We start from the raw sequence: 15,590 nt of genomic DNA, 5'->3' as shown, positions 1-15,590 counted from the left end.
AGCTGACCTCACGCTCAGCACTTTCTTCCTAAGATGAAGGAGACAAGGATCTCTACTCTTTGACACTTCTTTCTTTTTCTTAAAGATTTATTTATTTATTTGAAAGTCAGAGTTACACAGAAAGAGGAGAGGCAGAGAGAGAGAAGTCTTCTGTCTGATGGTCATTCCCCAGATGGCCGCAATGGTGGGAGCTGTGCCCATCCAAAGCCAGGAGCCAGGAGCTTCTTCCAGTTCTCCCACATGGGTGCAGGGGCCCAAGGACTTGGACCATCTTCCACTGCTTTCCCAGACCATAGCAGAAAGCTGGATCGGAAGAGGAGCAGCTGCGACTTGAACTGGCGCCCATTTGGAATGCTGGCACTTCAGGCCAGGGTGTTAACCCACTACGCCACAGCGCCAGCCCCTCTTTGACACTTCTGTTCAAGGTTGTACTGGAAACTCCATCCAGAGTTGGTAGGAAATGAAAAGAAATGAAAGATAGCTATATAGAAATGGAAGACGTAAAACCACATAGAGTCCAAGATTATATAATCTTACATATATAAAATCGTAAGGAGTCCACTGAAACACTACCAGGACCAGTAAAAGTTTTCAACATGGTTGAAGGATAGATCAGTATACAGAAACCAATTTTATTTCTATACAGTAACAAGGAAAATCCAAAAGTGAAATTATGAAAACAATTTTATTTACAATTTTTTTTGAAAAGCAAAATGTGTAGTAAGAAATTGAACCAAGGAGGTGAAAGACTCATACAATAAAAACTACAAAACATCATCAAGATAAATTAAAGAACCTTAAAAAGAGTTCTTGCTGAGGTTTCTTAGGTACGGATGATTGATTGAAACACTGGTCACCCCGTTGAACTCATTTCCCAGCCTCCCTTCCTTCCTCAAAGTCAGTTATCACATAGCATAGAGTCCCAGCCCTCTAGCCATATTAATGGTCTTTCTGTCTGGCCAGCTCCATCCTGAGTCATTCCTTTACCATCAACTGTCTAAGACCTTACCTTGGGCCATCTCCTTAGCATAACCTATCAGGTGTGGTCCAAGGGCCCACGATGAGTAACCAAGACATTTCTATTGCTTAAGAAATTCCAAGGGCTGGAGTTGCTGCTGTGGTACAGTGGGTTAAAGCCATGGTCTGCAGCTCTGGCATTCTATATGGTTGCCAGTTCAAGTCCCTGCTGCTCCACTTCTGATCCAACTCCCTGTTACTGCGCCTCGGAAAGCAGCAGAAGATGGCCCAAGTGCTTGGGCCCCTGCACCCACATGGGGGACCAGGAGGAAGCTCCTGGCTCCTGGCATTGGCCTGGCCCAGCCCCAGCATTTGTAGCCATTTGGGGAGTGAATCAGCAGATGGAAGATCTCTCTCTCTCTCTCTCTCTCTCTCTGTGTGTGTGTGTGTGTAATGCTGCCTTTCAAATAAATAAATAATTCTTCAAAAAATATTTGAAGGGCACAGAGGTTTTCTACAAGGAACTGAGGACACATGAACTCTTTCTCTTTGATTTTTTAATTAAAAAGTCAGCACACACATAAAAATTGTACATATCAATAGGTCATCATGTGAAGATTCTATTCATGTAGCCGTGTGTGTGCTGACTTCTACAACAGTCTGCCTTCAGTAATGGTCATGTGAATGTAAGAGCCGTACCACTGCCTCTGGTCACTTCTCCGACAGGGACACTGGGAGTGGGAATGGTTTTGGGAACTGGATGATGAAGAAGAGGAAGAGGAGGAGGAGGAAGAAGAAGAAGAGGAAGAGCATCAAAATCCTATAGTACATACATTATCTACAGTCACCCTACCATGCACTAGAACCCAGAACATCTTAATGCTATCTAAATATAACCTAGCAATTGTTAATCAACCTTTCCTCATCTCTTTCTCACCCCTTCTTTCTGCAGCCTCTAGTAAACACCCTTATAGTTTTAACTTCCATGAGATCACCTCTTTTTCTGGACCTAAGAAATGGGTATGCTTGATATAGAACACCCCCAAAACTCACTGGAGGAGTTACTGTAGAATCCCCAGAACTGGGTGTGTCTTTCCAGCCTGCAAAAAGCCAATCACTGACACTGGAGAGGTGAATGAAAGGAGGTATTTACTGGAAAATGCAGAGCAAGGAACTGGGCTATTAATTAATTAAGCTGCTGTTTAATTCCCAGGCTCCCTGGGGAGCTGGGTGTAAAGTTGGGATGAGAGGTTCATGTTCAGTTTGTGTCCCAGTTGCTGCTTGGTTTGCCACACTCATGACCTTCCTTCGATTGCTCAGTGATACTGTGTCCTTTGGGGAATTTTGTGATTGCAAAGTGGGCTTCAGTGAGTCTGGGGGCTACGTGCAGGTGGTGGTTACTTTTTACCCTGGACTTGGAGTTCCTGGAAAAGAAACGACTGGAGTCAAAACTGCACATCAAGATGTCAACCGTGGCCAGCGCTGCGGCTCAATAGGCTAATCCTCCGCCTGCGGCGCTGGCACCCTGAGTTCTAGTGCCGGTCGGGGCGCCGGATTCTGTCCCGGTTGCTCCTCTTCCAGTCCAGCTCTCTGCTGTGGCCCAAGTGCTTGGGCCCTGCACCCGCATGGGAGACCAGGAGAAGCACCTGGCTCCTAGCTTCGGATCAGCGCAGTGCACAGGCTACAGCGGCCACTGGGGGGTGAACCAATGGAAAAAGGAAGACCTTTCTCTCTCTCTCTCTCTCTCTCTCTCTCTCTCTGTCCACTCTGCCTGTCCAAAAAAAAAAAAAAAAAAAAAAAGATGTCAACCATTGGAGAAACAGATGACCTCATGAGCCAGCTGATTGAACCCTGGAGGGTCAGCTGCACCACTCCCTCCATTCATTGAGTTAATTTTAGCAAGTGGTTGATTTGTGCTCATAAAAGCAGGGCAAGGGAAATGTCAGCTAAAGAAGAGAGCCTGGGAGACGGGGACAGGGAGATGTCTACAATCTTCCTGCAAAGCATCAGGGGCTTGGTTTCAAAAACCATGGGCTACTTCTCTTCCTGTGCTCTGCTTATGTCACTTAATTCGACGACCTCCATCTTCCTCTACTTTCTTTATTATACAGAAAGGCAAAAAACACATAATATTCAAAACAAGGTTGAAAGAGAAGAACAAAGTTAAATGACCCACCATTCTTATTTTCAAAACTTACCTTAAAACTACGATAATCCAAACAAATGGGATACTGACTTGATAGATGTAGAATAATATTGAAAACCCAGGAATAAAAAATACCTTACATCTATGGTCAATTGATTTTCTGCCAAGATTGTCAAGGTAATTCAGGAGAGATATAATAGCCTTTCAACAAATGATGCTGGGACAACTGAAAAATCCACATGGAAAAGAATGAGGGTGGGCTCCCACTTCATGCCAGGTAAAACTTTAACTAAATCTAAGAAGTAGAATTAAAACATTTAGAAAGAAACATAGGGACCAATTTGTGTGACTTTCCATTAAGCAAGAGTTTCCAAGGTATGACACCAAAAGGAAAAGTTAAAATGAGAACCTGAAGCCAATCAAAAAAAAAATAAAAAACACCACAACACCCCAAAGTTCAAACAAGAGCGTCAAGGAAGTGAAAAGGAAGTGGCAATATACCTGAGCATCATATACCTGATGAGAGAGAAAGAGGCTTGAATGCACAATGCAGAAATAACCCTTGCCATCGGACAATAGAAAGACAAAGAACCCAACTGTAAAATTAACAAAGGCGGGGCAGGCATTGGGTGCAGTAGTTAATTTGCCACTCATGATGTCTGCATCCCAGATTGGAGTGCCTCGGTTTGAATCCTGGCTCTTACACTTCTTTAGTTTTTTTTTTTTTTAAGATTTTATTTATTTATTTGAGAGGTAGAGTTACAGACAGTGAGAGGGAGAGACAGAGAGAAAGGTCTTTCATCTGTTAGTTCACTCCCCAATGGCTGTAATGGTCAGAGCTGTACTGATCTGAAACCAGGAGCCAGGAGCTTCTTCTGGGTCTCCCACGCAGGTGCAGGGGCCCAAGGCCTTGGGCCATCTTCTACTGCTTTCCCAGGCCATAGCAGAGAACTGGATTGGAAGTGGAGCAGCCGAGACGCAAACCGGCACCCATATTGGGATGCTGGCGCTGCAGGCAGAGGATTAGCCTACTGCACCACAGCACCGGCCCCTTCCACTTCTAATCCAGCATTCTGCTAATGGGCCTCCTGGGAGGCAACAGTGATGTCTCAAGTGCCTGGGTCCCTGCACCCATGGGAGAGACCTGGATGGAGCTCCTGGCTCTCCTGCCTTCAACCCAGCCCTGGCTGCTGCAGACATTTGCGAAGTAAACCAACTAACCCAGCTGATGGAAGATAACTCGCTCGCTCGCTCGCTCGCTCGCTTTCTCTCTCACTTTCTCTCTCCCCTCCCCCATCCCAGCCCTCCAAATAAAATAATAAAAAAGTTTAAAAACAAAGAAAAATGCCATAGATATTTCTTCAGAGAATATACACAAAGTGTCGCTCCCCCAATTCGCGGAGGAACGACACTAGACCCTGCGCTGTTCTTTCTGCCCGGCTCTTCCCGGGTTTGCTGCCAGCCCTCACTCACGGAGGAACGACGCTGTCCCGGGTTAGCTGCCGGCCCCTCCACCTCCGTGGAGGGGCGGTTCCCCCTGCCACTTTCCCCGCTTCCGCGGGGGAGCGGCACACCGCCGGCCGGCTCTCTCCGGGGCTGCACAGGTGTTCCTTCAGATGTTCCTGGTGCATGTTGTCTCTCTCCTCCTTTATAGTCCTCTTCCACCAATCCCAACTCTGCTGCCCACACGCCGAGCACGCTGCTCTCCTCCAATCAGGAGCAGGATCAGCTCCTGCAGCTTATCAGTCAAATTGGCAAGAGGCAGCTGCGTAGAAGTTTACTCCTCCCCAGCGCCATATTGTGGGAGAGCAGATGCATAGAATAAGTCTTAATTCCAGTAACTTAGTCTAGTCTCAGTTGCTCCCCACACAAAGAAGATACATAAATAACCACATCCCTCTTTCCACATGTAAGTGACACATCTCACACACACACACACACACACACTACACACGGGTCTGTGGCATTGCCTAGGTGGAGCCTAGAGCCATTCTAGAAGTTCTTGGATCTGTGCTCCCCCACAGCTCGACTCCAGCTGATCAGAACGAGGTCCTGTGACAGAATAAAGAGGAACCGATTGCAACTGTCCTGCTCAGGAGCTGCACACTTGCTTTGGGAGTGGTCCTGTCGCACCCCCCATGCCACACAGCCTGTGCCCTGCTTTGTCTTGTCCTGGGCCCTTCCTTTGCTGCTTCCTTTTTGCTTCTTTCAGGACCTGCCTCCTCTGCCTGCTCTTCCTCTCCCTTCTGCAGGGGCCCCATGGGAGGCCAGCGTGTCTGCCTGTGTGTTCCCATTCCACCTGCCTTCTGGAGAGGACTCTGGGAGCAAGCCAGTAGTTCAGTTCCCTTTCCCCTACAAGTCTGGAACCAGAGTATTTTACAAAATAACGTATCCGTGTTTGTTAAAATTAAATCATTAGGAGTCAGCGCTGTGGGTTAAGACACTGCCTGCCATGCCGACATCCCATATGGGTGCTGGTTCATATCCTGGCTGCTCCACTTCCGATCCAGCTTTCTGCTTTGACTTGGGAAGGCAGTGGAGGATGGCCCACGTTCTTGGGCCACTGCTGCCCATGTGAGGGACCCAAATGAAGCTCCTGGCTTCAGCCTGGCCCAGCTCTGGCTGTTATAGCCATTTGGGGAGTGAACCAGCGGGTGGAAGACCTCTGTCTCTGTCTCTGTCTCTAACTCTCACTTTCAAATAAATAAATAAATCTTTAAAAAATCATTATACATAAACCAAGGGAAAATAGCATAGAAAATACATTTAGCAACATAAAACTCATCAATTTCCATAAATTCTATCAGTAATAACTTTCTGAGACCTTCTTTTGGTTGTTGTTCTTTATTTTTATTTATTTGAAAGACAGGGAGACACAGAGACGAGAAGAAATTCCCAGTCTGCTGGGTCACTCCCCAAAGGCCTGGATCGGGCTGAAATTAAGGATCCAGGAACTCCATCTCCTCGCTGCCCCCCCGCCATGAGTAGCCAGGACCTAACCACTTGAGCCATCACTTGCTGCCGCCCAGGGTGCAGCACTGGGGCTCAAAGCCAGTCCTAAGCAAAGTCAAGCTCTACGCTACACACAGCCCTCTTCCAGGTTCTTTAGAGAGAAGGAGCAGTACACTCTGGATGTCACAGCTTGTTCCAGAGATATATGGCTTGCGCTCGTGGCCGATGGCCTTGTGTGAGCCCCAGAGAAAGGCAACTTTCTCTGTCTAGGAATGGGCGTTCCTTCTAACACTCCAGCACATTCTTCTAAATATTTACAGGAGAAAAGCACTCTCCGGGTGCATTGCCCTTCTAGCCGCAGGAGACAGTGTGGGGAACGAATATAACTCAGCAGGTTGATAGGTTAGGGTGAGGACTTAATACCAAGGGCTGGGGAGAGGCCTGGTGATTTACGGCGTGAGGTGTGATCTACCAGGAAGAAGCCAGACGGGAGTCAGGAGGGCAGTGCGGGCGTGCAGGCCGTGCCCCCAGCCAGCTGCAGTCACTGGGGTCATCCAGACTCTGTGGCTCTGCCGGATTATGCCGGCTAATCCCGGCATCTGTATACTCCTATGATCCGTGGGTATGAGTCCCAGAATGTTAGCTCCGTGACCAGTCCCTGTCACTACGGTGAAGCCAGGGGACAGGGCATCTAGGCAGCTGGACGCTGGGACAAGGACAGGATCTGCATGTCAGCAGAGCGTGCCACGAGGCACTGCTCCTGCGTCTCCCAGGGAAGCAGTGTCCCTGTTTATGTGAGCAAGCAAACATGCCCTGAGGTTGAATTCCAAGGGAAATATTTCCTCAAAATACCGATGTTAGGTCAAAGACTGCATGCATTTGTCGTTTTACCAGATTGTTGTCCAAGTCTCCCCCAAAAGTACCGATTCGAGATGCAAGGCAATCTGGCTTCCCAAGAGCCTTTGGAGCAGCGCTGGGCTTAGGGTCTTGAGCCGTTTCATTGCCACCATGACTGCGTATGGGAAATGGAGCCGTGGACTGACATCCTGTCTTCCTGGAGTAGGTCTCTGGCTTGAAAAGTAGAAATAGATGTCACTCAGTGGGAGAAGGAGCCTCTATTTGATGCTGCAACTTAGAAACACCCCAAACGACTGTCGGGTCCTACAAGTGTGCCCTTTCCTGTCGCGTCCCGGAGACACAGAATTCGATGGGGTTCTGTTCATGTGTAAACAGAAACAAAAGCATCTACCTTTTGCTCATTTACTAAATCTAACCCAAATTCAAAATCTCTGGCAAACTTTTTGGTTTCTTGTGACCATATGATCACTTTTATGAGTTCAATAAAAATCTGCTCTCATAATAGGATGCACCCAAAAACCTTGGCATATCTCAGGCAAAACAGCTTTTGTGACTATACTTCCTATAATAGTTAATCAGGGGCCAGCGCTGTGGCGTAGCAGGTAAAGCCACTACCTGCAGCGCCAGCATCCCATGTGGGTGCCAGTTTGAGACCTGGCTGCTCCATTTCCGATCCAGCTCTCTGCTATGGCCTGGGAAAGCAGTGGAAGATGGCCCAAGTGCTTGGGCCCCTGCACCCACGTGGGAGACCCAGAAGAAACTCCTGGCTCCTGGCTTTGGATGGGTGCAGCTCCGGCTGTTGCAGCCAATAGGGGAGTGAACCAGCGGATAGAAGGCCTCATTCTCTCTCTCTCTCTCTCTCTCTCTCTCCTCCTCTCTCTGTGCAACTCTAACTTTCAAATAAATAAATAAATATTTTTTTAAAAAAATAAGTAAATAGTCAACCTCAAACTGCAGGTTGAGGGTCCCTTGTAAATTTTCATGGATTTTTCTGAGCAAAGCCATAAACTTGGTGGGGTGGGGGAGAGACTCCTAACCAGGCACCTTGGCTTGTCACCACATGGAGGCACAGCACATTGCCAACCAAACTCCAGGCTGTCCCAGAAAACACGACCCCCAAGCCAGTTCTAGAGAAGAAGGGAGGGGCAGGACAGAACAAGCAGGACAAGATTCATGACCTGACTGAGCCTTCCGCATTCAAGAGTTAGACTTCATAACACCGGCATGGGGAGGGGGGAGGACTGGGTCTTGTGCCAACACTCGAACCGTAGAGACTTCAAAAAGAGGAAAGAGCAGAAAATAGTAAAAACAAACAAGGGAGCGCGTGCAAGTCGGCAAACAAACGCATCCCGGCGATGAAAGCCGATGTGAGATGCATTCAACAAAGCCCTTTGAGATCAATTAATGCCTTTGTTTATTTAATCTCCACACGCCATGCCATGTGGCCGGCCCCAGAGTTGCTCTTCTTTTCAACTGAAACAGTGCAAAACACAGCCGGGATCCAAGGAAATCTTGCCAAAATCCCTGGCAATGGCCCACTTTTCCTAAGCCCTGTTTTATTTTTGTCCTCATGGTAACGTTCGCAGCTGTCCCGAGCGTGGCTTCGGGCTGTCGGACTCCCTTGAGAGAATTTATGTGTTTTTCGACTTCTTTTCCTTATTAGGAGGCAGGAATCTGTGACACCTATTAGAACAAGTATGCATAAACGGTAATGGCCACACAATTTATTAGTGGTCTGTTCTTCCTCACATGAGCCCTCAGCCCCCAGCACCACGAGGGCTGGGCTGCGTCGGATTCCGCCTTTGCTTGTTCGGCAGCAGGTGGGCCAAGTGGCCTGAGTCAAGGGGTTGAGAGAAGGCTCTTCTTTTTAGTTTCCTGGGTATTTCGTGCTTGTGTTCATTTTTGAAAGAGAAACAGCCAGATGGCCAGACAGAGATCTTCCATCTTCCAACTCATTCCCCAGAGGCCCACAACAGCCAGTGGTGCACCTTCCCGAAGCTAAAAGTCAGGAACTCAGAACATATCTCCAGTACTTGACTCGCCACCTGCTCTCTCTTAGGGTGCCAGGAGCCGGAGCTGGGACTTGAACCCAGGCCTTTTAATAAGGATGCTGGCTTCCAGGAAAAGCTGATTTTTTTTTCCTACCATGGTCAAACATGCAATAAAGAGCGGAGTCTTAGGATTTGAATGCAAGCGATGGGAGAGATTTGTGAACTTTGGGGTGAAAATGAGAACTACAAGCATTTTCACAGCAGCCTTGCAGGCAGGAGCAACATTCTTGCAGGTTTAGTCTTCTCTTGACAACAGCAGGGCTGGTAGGAGGTGGAGCTTTTGTGGCTTCCAGGCCTGGGCTAGGGGCAGGAGACTGGTTTCCTTGGGGCTTCTGGGGGCTGTGGGATAGGGTGGGCATAGGATTGGAGGACAGGGATGGCTGAGAAGCTGAGGATGGGCTCACCTGGCACCAACCCTCAAAAAGAGTTCTCCAATTCCAGAGGCAGGAAAGGAGCTCCTGATACTAGTTTGTACTAACAAAAGGCTTCTAATAAAAAAAAAAAAAAAAATCCCCCTATCAGACTGGAAGCAGCCAGGCCAGGCTCCACCCCTTCCCGGCAACGAGCTCAGGTTTGGAGTCCAGGCTCCAGAAAGTTGAGAGCACAGTGCCCAGGGCCAAGTTCATTTATTTTCTGTTCAATCGCAAGTACATTTCAAGAAAACAGAATGTGTGTGTTTTTGATGCATTCGGGTTTAGCTCAGCAAAACATCGCGATGGATGCCCACAAATCTGCAGAGCTGGTCACAGAGGGTGGCTCTGAACCCCATGCGAGGGCAAGTTTAGCTTGAAACTCGGGGTCTACAGGTGTGAATGGGCTTGAACTTGGAAAAACCCATCAGCTCTACTGAGAAACGTCAGGACAAGGACGCGCATGCGTTTCCATGTGCAGTTTTCAGGGTGGATGTAGTTACAGGGGCAGCCATGGGCCGGCGTTCTTTCAGGCTTGTGAGCAAGAGCTGTCTGTGAAATAACGCAAGTCATTTCAGGTCTTCTAACCGATAAATGAGTTAAAACGCAAATTCTCATGATCAATTCAGTTTATTCTCATGAGCTCCGAGAGATACAGAGAGAGAGAGAGGGAGAGACAGAGACACAGAGAGAGGTCTTCCATCCCATAGGTCACTCCCCAAATGGCTACAGCGGCTGGAGCTGCACCAATCCAAAACCAGGAGCCAGGAGCTTCTTCCAGGTCTCCCATATGGGTGCAGGGCCCCAAGGATCTGGGCCATCTTCTACTGCTTTCCCAGGCCATAGCAGAGAGCTGGATGAGAAGTGGAGCAGCCGGGACTCGAACCAGCACTCATATGGGATTCCAGCACTGCAGGCGGAGGCTTAGCCCATTACATCACAGCACCGGGCCCTGGAGGCGCAAGCATTTTTGCAACCCATGCATAATTCTTTCAACCCAGGCGTTGCTCAAGAACTTTGCAGCGATCTGTTCTGTCTTCCATAATGGTGTGCAGGCCAACCGAGATGTGCCATGGCGCAGTGCCCTGACAAGCAGAGCTGAGAGACAGAGCATGTCACCCAGGGGGCAGCTCCCAGGGAGCTGTTGGGAAGACAGGGGAGCGGGTTCCTGGTGCCATGCAGCCTTTGGAGGCGACCCTGGGGCCCCGCGGACCAGCGAGCATTTCCCTAGGGCCCGGCTCTCAACGCAGCGAACACGAGCCCCCACCACGTCCAGCCGAGCGACATAAATCTCTCAGTGAGCCCTGTTTGGGTTTCTGACGAAACTACTGGCTTCTTTCCCCAGGTCGCTGGGCTGCGGCACGGGGGCCTCGCCAACGCTGCTAATTAAAGCCGGAGTGATTTATTTCATAACTTCGCTTTCCCCTCAGGAAACATAACTCAACGTCAGGCACGGGGAGCCTACCTTACCCTCGTCCATAAATTACACCCGCCTCATTAATAGTTAATTAGAAAAGCTGAAAACCTCGCGACGGAACTGCCAGGAGGGAGGCAACAGCCCTGCGGGAGCCCTGTCTTCCCTCTGCCTGGGACACTTTGCCTGGAACCTTCTAGAACCTTCTAGAACCTTTATAAAACTAAATGCAACATTTTGGATAACAAAGTTGTAGAGTTCCATTGACTTTCTTATTTTATTTATTTGTTTACTTATTTATTTTTGACAGGCAGAGTTAGCGAGAGAGAGACAGAGAGAAAGGTCTTCCTTCCATTGGTTCACCCCCCAAATGGTTGCCACGGCCAGTGTGCTGCACCGATCAGAAGCCAGGAGCCAGGTGCCCCCTCCTGGTCCCCCATGCGGGTGCAGGGCCCAAGCACCTGGGCCATCCTCCACTGCCTTCCCAGGCCACAGCTGAGAGCCAGACTAGAAGAGGAGCAACCGGAACAGAACCGGTGCCCCAACTGGGACTAGAACCCGGGGTGCCGGTGCCACAGGCGGTTGATTAGCCTAGTGAGCCGCAGCACCAGCCAAGATCCATTGTCTTTCATTGTGCAAAGGAGCTTCAAAAAGTCTGTGAGGAAGGGAATTAAAAACTGATGGTCCAAATTGGTGAAATCCATGAATTTGAGGGATTTCAAAAACTTCTTACACCCAAAGCAGCTTATCGTCTAATCCCATGTTTCTTGAGGTTTTAGAAGCGCTGTCATACGCATTTCTCCAACGATGAACACACCACCAAGGTTTAACTTTTAAGAACAAGACGCTTTCTTTTTTCCCCTTTGAATAAAAGGCAGAGGCCCCACAGCTTATACACCGAGGACTTAGCCCATCCGTATACAAACGGTACCTGGAGGCGCGCCAGCTCCTGCCTGCCGCCCTGGCTCTCTATATATGGGAAGTCACTGGTGCAATGCACACAGCCGGGCACGTGTGCTGAGAAGTCCACGTCTGATGTCCACGTAAGGTACATCGGGTTTTACCCCACTGATAGGCCACCTAACAGAGGTATTCCTTAAACCGATGTTCACGTAGCCCTTGAAGATCTTGTTCAAAGGCAGGTGTTATAGGTCTGGGGCGAGACCCACAAAGTCTGCATTGCAAATGGGGGTCCAGGTGATACAGATGTGGCCTTGCTCTGTGGACTGCGTTCTGAGCAGCAAAGGGTTCAGGGAGCATTGCCCACCCTCCTCAGTTGGCTACTGCAACTCAGAGGACCAGGGTGGGCAGTTATAAAATCCCATTGCAAGGGGCATTATATTCCTCCTCTTAAAAAAAAAATCACCTAGAAGAGGGATTGGAAAACTTTTTCTTCGAAGTGTCACTTAGTAAATATTCTGTTAATATTCCATTGTGACTCAGTGACTACTGTAGTGCAAAGGGAACCTGAAAAAGTAGGCAAACAAATTGGGATGTCTATGTTCAATAAAACTTTACTTATAAAAGCAAGCAGCGGGCTAGACTTGATTCCTGGGCCATCCTTCGCTAACTCTTCTTCTAGAACAATGGCTTCCAAAATTTTGAGGCTGAGCACAGAGTGGTACGCCCCCTCCCCCATGCATGTATGTTTACTTGTACATTCTGTGTGTGTCCTACCCTACTACTAGAAAAGCGAAATACAAAAGAAGGAAAACTGACATCTAAGGATTTCTTTGTTCCTCCAATTGGAGAATCTTTGCAATTCCTTTTGGGTATACACTCACCTTAGAAGCCTTCTACTGATGCATTTTTAAAATTTTTTTTCAACAAAGTTGATCACGTCAGTAAGACTAGACTTTGGGGCTTTGATGGCCCTTGGAGTTTCATGACACAATAATTATAAAATGATGATCTGATGATAAGCAAAGACAGGAGGAGCTCTGCATATGACTGCTTTATGCAGATCAATATGGCGAGGCCATTTCTCTGATCCCTCTGGGGCTCCAGTGGGCAGTCCTAGGTGCCTGGTACTGCACTAAGCACTCAATATGTGCTATTTCATTTAATACTCACACAGCCCTCTGGTGGAAGGGTGAATGGTATTTGTATCATGCTGAAGAGAGTACTTAGACTCTGTAACTTTGCCTCAAATAAATAAATAAAAACTTTAAAAGATATATTTATTTATTTGAAAGAGTTATAAAAAGAGGCAGATAGAAAGAGAGAGAGACAGAGACAGAGATCTTCCATCCACCGGTTTACTTTCCAAATGACCACAATGGCCAGGGCTAGCGAAGGCTGAAACCAGGAGCCAGGAGCTCCATCCAGGTCCCCGACATGGGTGTGGGGGCCCAAGCACTTGGACCATCTTCCACTGCTTTCCCAAGTGCATTAGCAGGGAGCTGGATCAGAAGCAGAGCAGCCGGGACTCCAACAGGCATCCATATGGTAACTTAACAAATCCATATGGCAACTTAACCCACTGAGCCACAGCGCCGGCCCCAAAGCCTTTATTCTGCCATTTATTTCTTCATTAAGTAGTGCCCATTTTCCAAAAGTTTAATATGTATTCATTATATCTATAACAGCATACAATGTATGCTGTAAGAATAGTATACAACAGTATATATTCATTTACATACTGATGGAAAACCCCTTGAGTTGTAGTGAGTGGGTTTTCTTTCCTACACGCCACAGACTCCTTCATTCTGCCAGAGAGGTGGCTCACTGGAGAGAGTAGCTGTTGTGGGTTTGTGTGCTGGCAGTAACTGCTGCCTGTTCTCAACAATATCATTGATTTCTCCCAAGAGATTGCTCGCCAGCCACTAAACTCACTGTGAATTCATGCTCATCTAAATAGTTATGTAATGAGAAGCGATTTATGATCAAACTCAATCCGAGATGACCAAGTGGGACACATGTCTAAGACTGCTTCTGTGCAAGGTGGGGTGGATCTGTGAGGTTAATTGCTGCAGTGCCGGCAGCCCACATGGGCGCTGGTTTGAGTCCCGGCGGCTCCACTTCCCATCCAGCTCTCTGCTATGGCCTGGGAAAGCAGTGGAAGATGGCCCAAGTCCTTGGTCCCTTGCATCCACATGGGAGACCTGAAGGAAGCTCCTGGCTCCTGGCTTCGGATCAGTGCACCCCTGGCCATTGCAGCCAATTGGGGAGTGAACCAGTGGATGGAAGACCCCCCCACCCCTCTCTCTCTCTCTCTCTCTCTCTCTCTCTCTCTCTTTCTCTGGCTCTACTTCTCTCTGTAACTCTGACTTTCAGATAAATAAATCTTTTTTTTTTTAAATAAAGAGTAGAAACAGAGAAAAACAGAGAAGTTTAAGGCAAGATATAGTATGGCTAGGACCCGTGTGGATGAAGGTAGAGGAGAAATGCCCGGATCTGGGATATGATTTGAAGGCAGACCTAGAGGATTTGCTTACGGATTGGTGCAGATGGGTTCCTGACCAAAGCATGAGTTCTCTCTCTCTCTCTTTCTCAGGCCCCTTGGCCCTTCTGCCTTCCACCATGGACGACACAACAAGAGGGCCCTCACTGGGTGGCAGTATCTTGCTACTGGACTTCCCAGTCTCTAGAATTATGAGAAATAAATTTGCATTATGTATAAACCTGTCTATGATAGTCTGGTATAACACCACAAAGCACGTGAAGACAGGTGACAAGAAGGACTCCAATTTTTTTTGGGAGGGGGGGCAGGAGATTTTGGAAGGGATGGTGGTGCTGCCATTGAGTGGGATCTGAAAGCCAAAGGTTGGAGTTAGGTCTGTTTGTTTCTTACTTGTTTAGGGAGTGAGAAAGAAATGAAGAGACTAGTGTAAAAATCTGGATAGATAATGATAACGGAATCAGAAAAGATGTTTCCGGTTGGCCAGGAACTGGTAGGACTTACAGGCGCATAGGATGTTGGGGGAAAAGTCGTGGGCGTGAGAAATCGAGAACACCACTGGGTGGATGTGCAGTCACAGCACGACTTGTGGCTTTGCGAGCACCCTGGCTTATCCTGGTGGGAAAACTCTAGATGATCTGGTTTTCAATGGAAAGCCTCCCCTTACGCTCAAGGGAGGGATTTTTGACGGACTGCAGAAATGTAGGGAAATCTCATCAACAATGAGGGAGGGATGCGACAGTCTGAGAATTTAGGTTCTGAAAATGAAAAGAAAGGATAGAAGACTGAGGGCAGGGGCAGGAGGACTGCTGACGAGGCCACAGCACCAAGTGTCCTCCTGATTGTCCCCTGTGGTAAAGACCGCATACAGGGGCTGTCTACCCACCCACGTCCTAGACTTTCTGTGCCTTGCTCCCCATCCCCCCTTTTAAAAGGAGAGAGTATTGATATTCTGTTTTTAAAAGACTTATTTGGGACCAGCACTGTGGCGAAGCAGGTAAAGCCTCCACCCACAGTGCTAGTATCCTATTTGGGTGCCAGTTCAAGTCCTGACTGCTCCACTTCCGTTCCATCTCTCTGCTATGGCCTGGGAAAGCAGTGGAAGATGGCCCAAGCACCCAAGACCTTGAGGGGTAGTGTAAGGTCACCTCCAGTCTTGGGCAGGGAGAAAGAGAGAGAGAGAGAGAGAGAGAGACAGAGGAGAGAAGAGGAGGGAGGGAGAGAAAGAGAGAGAGAGAGAGAGAGAAGAAATCGTGCTGACTTTGCTGTCTTGCCTAGGGTTAACCTTTAAGCTGGGATGACAGGTGACATTATTTTGTGGGTGCTTCTCAAACTGTTCTTTGAAGTCCCCAAGACCCACCAATTTAGAATCTTGTGGAGCAGGCCAGGGAATGATGCTGCT

Source organism: Oryctolagus cuniculus, chromosome 1, assembly GCF_964237555.1.
Source record: "Oryctolagus cuniculus chromosome 1, mOryCun1.1, whole genome shotgun sequence".
Taxonomy (NCBI): domain Eukaryota; kingdom Metazoa; phylum Chordata; class Mammalia; order Lagomorpha; family Leporidae; genus Oryctolagus; species Oryctolagus cuniculus.
The sequence above is the reverse complement of the archived record's forward strand: the minus strand, read 5'-3'. Positions refer to the sequence as shown.